Here is a 13,745-nt window from a genome sequence, read left to right as displayed (position 1 = left end):
CGTTCACCAGTGGCAGCACGTGCGTGCGAGCTCGCGCTACAGGCGGAGAGAAAGAAGATGTTTGAGCCCTCCTGACATAACGCATGTCACGCACAATATCCCTTGTCCTTTGGCGTGATATGTGTAAGGACAAGAAATGTTACTTGCAACAGGCGATTTTGTGCTATATTGTGCGTGGTATGCGTTATGTCCGGAAGGCTCAAACATCTTCTTTTTTCTCTCCGCCTGCAGCGCGAGCTCGCACGCACGTGCTGCCATCGAATGTGGCTGCCAGGCATTGGCCAGCAAGAATTAAGGCTGTGGTGACAGGCGGTGTTCGGCCCATCGATCGCCCATGGCGTCCGGCAGTAGCGAAGAACTTAGCTACGTCTGGGAGGAGAATGTGTTTCCCGACGATCCTGCTCCCGTCCCGAACTACCGCTTCGCCAGACCACGCCACCGACACAATTTTACAAGAGAAGATACAGAAGAAATGATTGTATCAAGCAAGCACGCAGGGATAATCATCGGAAGAAATGGCAGCACGGTCCGGAAGATCCAGGATGACACACGTGCGTACATCACGGTCCTACGTGATCTTGGTAACGTAGCCACCGTGGAGATTGCGGGAAGAGAAGAAGCACGCCGGAAAGCACGAGAATGCATCGAAAAACTGACACCGCCACCTAAGCTTGAAACGTGCTTCGTGAAAAAAGAACCCGACATGGAAGAAAAAGTACGACCTCTGACTAACTGGGCCGAGCTGCTCGCGAAAAGTGATGAAGCAGAACGGACGCGCTGGGCCAACTTTCCACCTGTAAGGAAACATTTCTACACCGAGGATCCCAACGTTGCGCGCATGACTGCAGAAGACGTAGAAAAATTGAGGGCAGACTATGATATAGTTGTCAAGTATCTCGGAGCACAGCCGTGTCCACCCATAACAACCAAGCCAGTAGAATCATTCGAGCAAGCATTTTCAAAGCATCCAGAAATTTTGGGCGAAATCTACAAGAACAAATTCCCGAAGCCGACTCCAATTCAGAGACAAGCCTGGCCACTTCTTCTGCAAGGTCAGGACCTGATTGGTATTGCACAGACCGGCACAGGCAAGACACTGGCATTTCTGTTACCTGCATTGGTGCACGTCGACAACCAGAATCTTCCAAGGGAGAAGAGGAAAGGGCCAACCTGTCTCATCTTGGCCCCGACACGTGAACTGGCCCAGCAAATAGAGAGAGAGACGAAGAAATACCACTACCGAGGCATAAAGTCAGTGTGCATTTATGGAGGTGGCAATCGGCGGGAGCAGATCGCAGCTGTAAAACAAGGTGTGGAGATAGTAATCGCGACTCCTGGCCGGCTCAACGACTTAGCCATGAACAAGTACATCGACCTGAAATATGTGACCTTTCTCGTCATGGATGAAGCCGACCGCATGCTGGACATGGGCTTTGAGTTGGAAATAAAGAAGATTATGTTGGACATCAGGCCGGACCGGCAAACGGTAATGACAAGTGCCACGTGGCCAGAGGACGTGCATCATCTGTCTGAAAAGTACACGAGCAACCCATTCCAAGTGTTTATTGGCTCACTGGACTTGCATGCAGTTCACACAGTGACGCAAACCATCATTCTTTGTGAAGAGATTGAGAAAAGACAGCACCTTTTCACTTTCCTCGGCTCCATGCAGCCTCAAGACAAGGTGATCATCTTTCTAAGCACTAAAGCAATGGTTGACCGCCTTACGGGCGAACTTGTTTTGTCTGGAACTGAGTGTGATTCTATACATGGAGATCGTGAACAAGGAGATCGAGAAAGAGCACTCAATGATCTAGCAAGCGGGAAGGTGCAAGTTTTGATCGCTACAGATGTTGCAGCCCGAGGTTTGGACATCGAGGACGTGACTCACATCTTCAACTTTGATTTTCCCCGCAACATTGAAGACTATGTTCACCGTGTAGGAAGGACTGGACGCGCAGGGCGTTTTGGGGAGGCAGTCACTTTGGTGACTCGCGAGAACTGGATGCACGCCCCCGAACTCCTTCAAATATTGGAGGAGGCCAACCAGGTTGTGCCAAAGGCACTTTATGAGATGGCTCACAGGTACAAGAACAGGCCATCTAGACGTCAGAACTGCCAGCAGTCCAAAAAAAAAAAATGAGTCAAGGTAGTGGCAAGTGGCAACGTTGCCAGTGCTAATAAAGCTTTTTTTGTTGTGTGTGTGTGTGTGTGTTGCCTCACTCAACAACAGTTGTCTAGGTGGTGTTACCTAACTGCGCCTGTCACGAACTGCACTTGGGCCAGCGGTTGGAAACGCCCTTGGCCCGCCACGGCGACAGTGCTGCGCACGCGATCCACGCTGGGCCCATTGGCCGGTCGCGCGAGTGGGCTTGGGGATATCGTCCGTATCCAGTAGTAGGCCAGCGATAGTGGTTCTAGCTGATATATCTGGACACGACCTGCGATGGGATCGCTGCGCCGTGCGCATGCCACCGATTCTCGTTTAAATGATTCACAGTTTTGCAATGCGTTTGAGCTCGCCAAATTAGCTGACACGTTGCTCGGTGCGTCTGACTGAAGAGCAATCGACTGCCTGTAAATGTGTGGTGTCCTCAGGCCGATATACAAATTTTAACCTAGCAGATGGCATTCAAGCATGAAGAATTAACTGCTCTTTGTGCAGTGTATTCAACTGGTGAGCATTTCGCCACAGCTTTTCACTCTGAAATGTAGCCCTGTTTTGACTTTTATGAGCATGAGACAAGCTACACTTCCTTTCACCATTTCACAGCAGACTCATTTGGCACGCCATTGTTTTAACAGTTTGTGGCCCGCCTAAAGGTCTCACTTGATCATACCTTAATAATTAAACCTGATAAAAAACATCAGAAGCAATAACCAACACACTTGGAAGTTAACATTTGAGTCTTATATTGAATGCCTTTTCAGATGCAAATAACTAACAGAGTTGTTTTGGTGCTCGCTGCAACTTCGCACGACGGTACCTGCCAGATATTCAACTTGCAACATGAATTGCAATTAAGTATCCATGCAGCATGCTCCAATTGGTGGGACATTGAAAGTTTCTTCTCATAATTACTCTACATATTTGCAACCTTTTGAGTATTGCTTCATTTTTGTTTTCAAACAGCAGTTATTTCAACATTTCAGTGAGTGTTACTTGAAGTTACAGACTTATGGACTTCTGTGGCATATCCACAGTTTTGCCTGCATATCATACATGATGTCATACCTGCAAAGTTTCGATCCACCCACTTTCAGATTCTCTTGCATTAGGTGCAGGCTCTTATTGCTGTGTGTGTGAACTTTCTGCAACACCTCTGTCTAGGTTTATGGCTGATTCTATTAGCATATACCACCTTTGCCACAAAATAGACTACATGCAGTGTTGTCTGCCTGTTGCGACATTTGTTATCATGCCTTGTGTTCATATTGCAGCTGAAGTGCAGCAAAACTGCAGGCACAGCTTCTTTTTTTTGGATATCGCCAGCTATGTCGTGTTGGATACACTTGATCTCGTCGGATTACTGTATACCTAAGCAGTGTTGGCTGCAGTCAGTCTTTTGGAGGGGTGCCACCTGGGAAGACTGAGCACTGATGGCTCCTTTTCTGCAACAGAGCAGTCCAGGAACCTAGCCTGAGCAAACAAGACAGTTAGGTGTCCACCAGCATGGGATACCACCCACACTTCACTCTGATGTGTTGCTTCTTCTTGTAAAGCATGTGTCCCTAAAGCACATGTGTGGCATCCGTGATGCTGCAGTATATGAAAATGGAGGAACAAAAGAAGGAGAGAAAACATTGCAGAACTGTGAAACTTGGAAGCCGAATACTTTAATGCACATTATGAAAACACCTGTTGGTTAAATTAAGAGATCTGTAAACCCAATCAAGCGAATGTGAAAGTCAAACACAACATTGCCTGGCAGGTTCCGTCATTACTGCTAACGCACTATACAACAAATCGTAACACTGAAGCTAGTACCAAATAAGCAAAGGCACAATAACTGGCAGGCTCCATGAAATGCTAGAGGAAAATTTCAGTTTCCCAGTGGCCGTCAACAGTTGCAGAGAATGTGCATTATACATATGCTACGAAACAGCATATTTAATATCATCATCATCAGTCTATTTTATGTCCACTGCAGGACGAAGGCCTCTCCCTGTGATCTCCAATTACCCCTGTTCTGCGCCGCCGATTTCAGCTAGCGCCTGCGAATTTTTTAATTTCATCACCCCACCTAGCCTTCTGCCATCCTTGACTGCACTTCCCTTCTCTTGGAACCCATTCTGTAGCCCTAATGGTCCACTGGTTATCTAACCTATGCATTACATGACCTGCCCAGCTCCATTTTTTTTTTCTTAATGTCAGTTAGAATATCGGCTATACCCGTTTGATCTCTGATCCAAACTGGACTCTTTTTGTCTCTTAATGTTATGCCTAGCATTTTTCGTTCCATCGCTCTTTGCGTGGTCCTTAACTTGTTCTTGAGCTTGTCTCCTTTCTTTATAGGTACCTTCCTAGTTTTCTTGTGGAGAATTAACATAGCTGTGGAATCTTTGTAGACATTTTCCAAGATATTTACGTAAGCAGCCTGTACTCCTTGATTACATAATGCCTCTCTGGTATCTCTACTGAATCAAATGCCTTTTCGTAAGCTATGAAAGCTATATAGAGAGGCTGGTTGTACCCTGCGGATTTCTCGATTACCTGATTAATGATATGGATGTGATGCATCGTATAGAGTATTCCATCCTGAAACCAGCCTGTTCCCTTGGTTGACTAAAGTCTAGTGTTGCCCTTATTCTATTCGAAATTATCTTCGTGGCTATTTTATGTAATACTGGGAGTAACCTAATGGGCCCATAATTCTTCAATTCTTTAATGTCCCCCTTCTTGTGGATTAGTATAATGTTCGCATTCTTCCAGTTCTCTGGGACCCTTGAAGTCAATAGACAGTTCATATAGACAGCTGCCAGTTTTTCAAGCATTATGTCTCCTCCATCTTTGAGTAAATGGACTGTTATTCCATCTTCTCCTGTTGCTTTTCCCTGTTTCATGTCTTGCAAGGACCTTCTAACCTCATTGCTAGTGATAGAAGGAGTCTCTGCAACCTGTTCATTACTGTTTCAAATGGAGGTATCGTGGCTCCTCTGGGTACTGCACAGGTCAGTATAGAATTCTTCTGCTGCTTTTACTATACCTTTGAGATTGCTGATGATACTACCCTGCTATCTTTCAGTGTATACATCTTGGTTTGTCCTATGCCAAGTTTCCTTCTCACTGATTTCATGCTGTGTCCATTTTTTACTGCTTCTTCAGTCTTTGTCACATTATAATTTAGAATATCCCTTATTTTCTCATTGTTGTACAGTTTTGACAGTTCCGCTAATTCTGTCTTATCTCTTGAGTTGGACACTTCCATTCCTAGTTGTTTATTTATTAGACCCTTGTTGCTTGGGAGAGCTTGCCTACTGGTTGCCTGGGTGCCTTACCTCCCACTTCTATTGCTGCCTCTGAAGCTAGCGTAGTTACGGTTTCATTCTTTACATCTATGTCATCTTTAGCTCTCTGTTCTAAGGCTGCATATTTGTTTGCAAGTAGCAGCCGGAATTGGCCTGCTTTTACCCTTACTGCGTCTAGGTTGGCCCGTTTCTTGCTGACCAATTTTACTCTTTCTCGCTTCAAATTGAGGTGAATCCTAGACCTCACTAACCTATGATCACTGCACTTTATTCTACCTAACACTTCAACATCCTTCACTATGCTGGGATTGGAAGAAAGTATGAAATCTATTTCATTTCTTGTTTCACCATTAGGGCTTTTCCGGGTCCACTTTCCGTTGCTACACTTCCTGAAGAAGGTGCTCATTATCTACAGCTTATTCTTTTCCACGAATTCTACCAGAATCTCTCCTCTAGCGTTCTTAGAATCGACGCTGTAGTTGCCAATTGTTTGTTCATCAGCCTGCTTTTTGCCCACTTTTGCATTGAAGTAACTGATTACTACAGTATAGCGAGTTTGCACTTTTGTCATCGCTAATTCAGCATCTTCATAAAACTGATCTACTTCATCATCATCATGAATGTATGTGGAGCATAGGTTTGTACTACCTTTAATCTATACCTCTTATTAAGTTTGATTACTACTACTGCTACCCTCTCATTAATGCTGTAGAATTTGTCAATGTTGCCCGCTGTGGCCTTATCAATTAGGAATCCTACCCCGCATTGCTTCTTATCCGGGAGACCTCTAAGCAGAGGACATGGCCGTTGGTCAGCACTCTATGAGCCTCACCAGTTCTTCTAATCTAAGACCAATGATATCACAAACAATGGCCGATAGTTCCTCAAAGAATCCTGCTAAGCTAGCCTCACTCGACAGAGTTCGGGGTGTTAAAAGTTGCCAGGGTCACTTTTCATTGGTGGCCTGGTAAGGTGTTCAACAGCTGCTGGGGACTGAGGGCCATTGGTTGATTGAATGAGTCATTTGGGAGGGTGTGGCCGAATACTGCAACAGGGCGGCCATTGCCTATACTATATATTATACTTGAGCATCATAAAACTAATGGCTGTGCCAGTGGAATGCTTCTGTAAGCAAGTATTTTGAATCTTACTAAAATGTGATGGCCGCGCCTAAAGGCAGCAACATCATACATCTATTACCACTTTAGCCTCTGAAACTTTACCTATAAAAACTGTACATATTCAAATATTGCAATTACAAAAACTTAAACTCTGAGGTTTTAGCTACCGAAATGACGATATGATTATGAGGAACACCATACTGAGGGACTCCAAATTATTTTGACTACTTGGGTTTCTTTAACATGTGCTTAAGTCTAAGTACACGAGCGAATTTTGCATTTTGCCCGATAGAAATCTTGCCGCCACAGCTGGGGTTGAACCCGCAACCTTGAGCTTAGCAGTGCAATGTCATAGTCACTGCGCTACTGCAGCAGATGAAGTTGGAAAAAAAAAGAAGTAGAACTATAAAAGTATGAGGTGAATTAGTTTGGAGGAGCTAAACCATCAAAAAACCAGCCCCGCTACACTGCAGATGCAGCCTCTCCCATCCAGAAGAAAACCTTTCATAAGATTATGGCACCAATCCCGGCAAATTCAAGTTAGGAATCACTTTCAAGTTAGGAATCACTAATATCATTCACAACTAAATAAGCAGAAACAAAGCATTTTTCTTGACAGCCATTAGAAGTACATGGAACAAACTTGGTTGACACCTGAAATTCACTTGTTGCATATATATCTGTGTTTATAATAAGCAGACTTCCAAAAATGAGGCAGAATAATTTTGAGTGAATAAATAAATAATACATCTGTTTTCACTATGCAGACCTATAAATAATGGCTTTTAGATTGCCCAGAGTACAGAAGCATTGGTCTTTGCTGAATGCCAGCAGCTTCAAGGACAAGATAAAGGTGGTTGTGATTGACACACATTTGATGTAGTGGTGGAAACCTTGACAAAGAACGACTTAATGACAAATGGGACTTTCTTTTTGTACATAGGTTGAGTGGTGGTCCAAGTAAAGATCATCACTTAATTTCCTTTTGAAGGTGTCTGCTGTGAAATGGTGAAAGGAAGTGTAGCTTGTCTCATGCTCATAAAAGTCAAAACAGGGCTACATTTCAGAGTGAAAAGCTGTGGTGAAATGCTCACCAGTTGAATACACTGCACAAAGAGCAGTTAATTCTTCATGCTTGAATGCCATCTGCTAGGTTAAAATTTGTATATCGGCCTGAGGACACCACACATTTACAGGCAGTCGATTGCTCTTCAGTCAGACGCACCGAGCAACGTGTCAGCTAATTTGGCGAGCTCAAACGCATTGCAAAACTGTGAATCATTTAAACGAGAATCGGTGGCATGCGCACGGCGCAGCGATCCCATCGCAGGTCGTGTCCAGATATATCAGCTAGAACCACTATCGCTGGCCTACTACTGGATACGGACGATATCCCCAAGCCCACTCGCGCGACCGGCCAATGGGCCCAGCGTGGATCGCGTGCGCAGCACTGTCGCCGTGGCGGGCCAAGGGCGTTTCCAACCGCTGGCCCAAGTGCAGTTCGTGACAGGCGCAGTTAGGTAACACCACCTAGACAACTGTTGTTGAGTGAGGCAACACACACACACACACACAACAAAAAAAGCTTTATTAGCACTGGCAACGTTGCCACTTGCCACTACCTTGACTCATTTTTTTTTTTTGGACTGCTGGCAGTTCTGACGTCTAGATGGCCTGTTCTTGTACCTGTGAGCCATCTCATAAAGTGCCTTTGGCACAACCTGGTTGGCCTCCTCCAATATTTGAAGGAGTTCGGGGGCGTGCATCCAGTTCTCGCGAGTCACCAAAGTGACTGCCTCCCCAAAACGCCCTGCGCGTCCAGTCCTTCCTACACGGTGAACATAGTCTTCAATGTTGCGGGGAAAATCAAAGTTGAAGATGTGAGTCACGTCCTCGATGTCCAAACCTCGGGCTGCAACATCTGTAGCGATCAAAACTTGCACCTTCCCGCTTGCTAGATCATTGAGTGCTCTTTCTCGATCTCCTTGTTCACGATCTCCATGTATAGAATCACACTCAGTTCCAGACAAAACAAGTTCGCCCGTAAGGCGGTCAACCATTGCTTTAGTGCTTAGAAAGATGATCACCTTGTCTTGAGGCTGCATGGAGCCGAGGAAAGTGAAAAGGTGCTGTCTTTTCTCAATCTCTTCACAAAGAATGATGGTTTGCGTCACTGTGTGAACTGCATGCAAGTCCAGTGAGCCAATAAACACTTGGAATGGGTTGCTCGTGTACTTTTCAGACAGATGATGCACGTCCTCTGGCCACGTGGCACTTGTCATTACCGTTTGCCGGTCCGGCCTGATGTCCAACATAATCTTCTTTATTTCCAACTCAAAGCCCATGTCCAGCATGCGGTCGGCTTCATCCATGACGAGAAAGGTCACATATTTCAGGTCGATGTACTTGTTCATGGCTAAGTCGTTGAGCCGGCCAGGAGTCGCGATTACTATCTCCACACCTTGTTTTACAGCTGCGATCTGCTCCCGCCGATTGCCACCTCCATAAATGCACACTGACTTTATGCCTCGGTAGTGGTATTTCTTCGTCTCTCTCTCTATTTGCTGGGCCAGTTCACGTGTCGGGGCCAAGATGAGACAGGTTGGCCCTTTCCTCTTCTCCCTTGGAAGATTCTGGTTGTCGACGTGCACCAATGCAGGTAACAGAAATGCCAGTGTCTTGCCTGTGCCGGTCTGTGCAATACCAATCAGGTCCTGACCTTGCAGAAGAAGTGGCCAGGCTTGTCTCTGAATTGGAGTCGGCTTCGGGAATTTGTTCTTGTAGATTTCGCCCAAAATTTCTGGATGCTTTGAAAATGCTTGCTCGAATGATTCTACTGGCTTGGTTGTTATGGGTGGACACGGCTGTGCTCCGAGATACTTGACAACTATATCATAGTCTGCCCTCAATTTTTCTACGTCTTCTGCAGTCATGCGCGCAACGTTGGGATCCTCGGTGTAGAAATGTTTCCTTACAGGTGGAAAGTTGGCCCAGCGCGTCCGTTCTGCTTCATCACTTTTCGCGAGCAGCTCGGCCCAGTTAGTCAGAGGTCGTACTTTTTCTTCCATGTCGGGTTCTTTTTTCACGAAGCACGTTTCAAGCTTAGGTGGCGGTGTCAGTTTTTCGATGCATTCTCGTGCTTTCCGGCGTGCTTCTTCTCTTCCCGCAATCTCCACGGTGGCTACGTTACCAAGATCACGTAGGACCGTGATGTACGCACGTGTGTCATCCTGGATCTTCCGGACCGTGCTGCCATTTCTTCCGATGATTATCCCTGCGTGCTTGCTTGATACAATCATTTCTTCTGTATCTTCTCTTGTAAAATTGTGTCGGTGGCGTGGTCTGGCGAAGCGGTAGTTCGGGACGGGAGCAGGATCGTCGGGAAACACATTCTCCTCCCAGACGTAGCTAAGTTCTTCGCTACTGCCGGACGCCATGGGCGATCGATGGGCCGAACACCGCCTGTCACCACAGCCTTAATTCTTGCTGGCCAATGCCTGGCAGCCACATTCGATGGCAGCACGTGCGTGCGAGCTCGCGCTGCAGGCGGAGAGAAAAAAGAAGATGTTTGAGCCTTCCGGACATAACGCATACCACGCACAATATAGCACAAAATCGCCTGTTGCAAGTAACATTTCTTGTCCTTACACATATCACGCCAAAGGACAAGGGATATTGTGCGTGACATGCGTTATGTCAGGAGGGCTCAAACATCTTCTTCTTTCTCTCCGCCTGTAGCGCGAGCTCGCACGCACGTGCTGCCACTGGTGAAAGGCGGTGCAGTCGTCATTCGGCCCATCGAACACCCATGGCCTCAGGCAGTAGCGAAGAACTTAGCTACGTCTGGTAGGAGAATGTGTTTCCCGACGATCCTCCTCCCGTAGGTCGGGACGGGAGGAGAAGAAGTAGAAAAGTGGAAGAAGTAGAACTATAAAAGTACGAGTTGAACTAGTTTGGAGGAGCTAAACCATCAAAAAACCAGCCCTGCCATGCTGCAGATGCAGCCTCTACCATCCAGAAGGAAATTCTTCATAAGATTATGGCACCAATCCCGGCAAATTAAGGCATGCGCGCGCTATACATTACGCTTGCAAGTTATGAATCACTAATATCATCCACAACTAAATAAGCAGAAACAAAGTATTTTTTTCTTGACAGCCATTAGAAGTACATGGAGCAAACTTGGTTGACCCTTGAAATTTACTTGTTACATATGTATCTGTGTTTACAATAAGCAGACTTCCAAAAATGAGGCAGAATAATTTTGAGTGAATAAATAAATAATACATCTGTTTTCACTATGCAGACCTATAAATAATGGCTTTTAGATTGCCCAGAGTAAAGAAGCATTGGTCTTTGCTCAATGCCAGCTGCTTCAGGGACAAGATAAAGGTGGTTGTGATTGACACACATTTGATGCAGTGGTGGAAATCTTGACAAAGGACGACTTAATCACAAATGGGACTTTTTTTTGTACATAGGTTGAGTAGTGGTCCAAGTAAAGATCATCACTTAATTTCCTTTTGAAGGTGACGAAGCATCTAGTATAGAATATGCCATGCTGTGACCATACACATCACACTGCAAAGCTTGAGCTATTAACAGACAAGCACATTGGTATATACTTCAGTAGAAATTACGATATCTGAAGATGACAAAAGCAAGAATAGTTTCATTGGTAACACAATTATGGTTCATGCCAGCAATCAGAAAATTATATTTTGCAACACACTACTTTCAACAATGTGGTATCCACCGGTTACCCACTAATTAAGCACATTCTATGGATATAAACAGGAACTAGCAAGAAGAATAAAGGGAATTGAGGAGATCAAGCCATCCTCGATAACAATCAAACAAAGTCAACAGACAAGGAGCCATGGATGCCATTGTTTCATTTCTTTCTCTACAGTGGAACTAGTTTACTGTGCCCTTGAAATTTGTGGCAAAGTACATTGCTGTTCTACATAGCATTGTCCTGAACCACCTCTGGAGTGCCTTTTCATTTTCTTTTTTGCAACTTATTAGAGGGACACCAAATAAATTTCAATTCCAGATGTACATTATATGACATGTTGCAGAGGTCGCTAAAGTGCCATACTTTGGGGGTCTATAGCTTTAAATAGGTTAAGAGAGGGCATGCATGGCAAATCCACTGGCGCTGGCATGAATTGGCACAAGCCAGAAGCAACTAATTCCCATGTGGTTTGTTGATACCGCCATAATGTCCTTGACTGCACAATTCAATGCAGTTGTGTTCTGTCTACTTCATTTTTTGTAGCATGTTTACTAATGCCAGAACTATAAAGGTTTTAAAAACAAGCAAAAGTAAATGAATTGCAGCACCAGCCCTGTCAAGTAGCACACTTATCAACAGCTTCATTCAAAACATGGTCTCCTGTGGTACACGGTCTTGACCGTAGATGGCACCTCGAATTTGTTCATGGAAGTGAATTTGAAATTAGGTGACAAGTCCCAATGTTGAAAAACAGCGCTGGAGCAGCATTCGTAAGTGCTACAGTGAAAAAGCTTGTGACCTGTGCCTTCCTTCGCATGTGGAAATGATACTCCATTTGTGACACCAGCTACCTGTGTGCAATCAGGGGAGACTTTGCTCAAAAAAAGAATTAGGTAGGTACCGAGTGCCGCAGCTCACAATTTGTGTGGTGCTATACAGTCATTCCCACTTATAATGAACATGGTTGTGCACAAGAAAAAATTCGATGATATACTTACACACCTAGAATGAACTTAAATGAACTTTTGTGATGCGTTTGCTATATACAGATTTTTTATCTGCAGTGGAGAAAAGTAACGAAAAATACAATTATTAAAGACAACAACGTGCAGGAGGCAGTAATTTTTGCCTGTGCATGGAACTTACTGTCAGTATCACTAACAATGGCATTGTTGATGCATGCGATTGAGTAGACCTGTTCCAGTCCACTTCCCTTTACAGCTTTATGGCAATCATAGCAGACGCCTCAAGTTCAATATGTCCAGTTCGTGGTGAAGCAGTTTTATGTGCGCATTGGTCACCAAGAATTGCGTGTTCTGTATAGAGAGTAGTTTACTTTAACCACGTTCAGTTTATTTTGGTTTGACTGTATGTGAGCTAATGTATACTGAAGCGAAGCCAAGCAAAAAGCATCACACAGCTGCTGTAGCATCTGCTAGTAGCACCCACTGTAGAGTATCCCCAGTGCTTTTTTCGTGGTTAGGTTATATCAGAAAATAATTGGAGGCATATGAAATACAAAGAGGCTTTCTTTTTTTTTTTAACTTGCACCTCTCAAGAAACTAGCAAAAGTCCGTGAAACATGGTATATGAACATGGTTTCATAGAACACGGTCCATGAACGTGGGTTCTAATGTTCGGAAGGAAAGGAAGAATATCTTTACTGTTCTTTTAAACACAACACTGACACATTTGCCTTGCATTTTAGGGATAGACCTCTCACACCCATGGCCCATCTCAATGTTGCTGGTATGTAGATACTCATTTAATGGTTGTTTTTATTTCTAGAAATATGAGTACACTAAATTTTATAGCTTCAAAATTGAATTAGTATCTTTCATAACTACCGAGTTTGCCACTGGTTATACCTTACAAATGATGTTCATCATCATCATCATCATAAGCCTGTTGCAAATGGGTCGCAAGCCCCAAGGGTAGCGTTGGCCTGGCAGCCTGGGGCACAACTGGAAGCATCCGAAGGTCCTGGCGAAGCATGAGTCGACTGCTAATAGAACAACTTGTTTATTCTAGCATCGCAAAAGAGCGGCCGGTCAGGTCGACCGAAGTGGAGAGACGGGAGAGCACGTTACTCGACGGAAGAAATCGGAGCCTCCCTCTTGGCGTCCGGGGGCAGCTGCTTTTATACTCTCGGAGTCGAGGGCAAGAAGGAACGGCTGAGGAGAGGCGCCCGTGACGGCGGGGCACGGACACGCTGAGAGACACGTTGAGACAAGAAGTGACGCATCCGCCGGGCCGGCGTCGATCAGACCTCCTCGCTTCACAGTTGGGAGCTCCTCTCCCCGGCTGCCGCGCTTTGACAAGCGTGGGCACCAACATTCACAAACACTCACACACACACACGAAGACACGTGGCATTGAAACATGCCTGGACGCGCTTGGCAGGAAGCGTTACGGCA

At 45.2% G+C, this 13,745-nt stretch overlaps 2 pseudogenes; one reads left to right on the top strand and one right to left on the bottom strand.

Annotated features, from left to right (window-relative positions):
* The first annotated feature begins 59 nt into the window (after positions 1 to 59).
* Positions 60 to 2,200, top strand: LOC142581623 (putative ATP-dependent RNA helicase DDX43 pseudogene; annotated as a pseudogene).
* A 5,961-nt stretch (positions 2,201 to 8,161) lies between these two features.
* Positions 8,162 to 10,302, bottom strand: LOC142581607 (putative ATP-dependent RNA helicase DDX43 pseudogene; annotated as a pseudogene).
* Positions 10,303 to 13,745: the final 3,443 nt, after the last annotated feature.

The sequence above is a fragment of the Dermacentor variabilis genome, chromosome 1 (genome assembly GCF_050947875.1).
Source record: "Dermacentor variabilis isolate Ectoservices chromosome 1, ASM5094787v1, whole genome shotgun sequence".
In the NCBI taxonomy this organism is placed as follows: Eukaryota; Metazoa; Arthropoda; class Arachnida; order Ixodida; family Ixodidae; genus Dermacentor; species Dermacentor variabilis.
The sequence above is the reverse complement of the archived record's forward strand: the minus strand, read 5'-3'. Positions and strand labels throughout refer to the sequence as shown.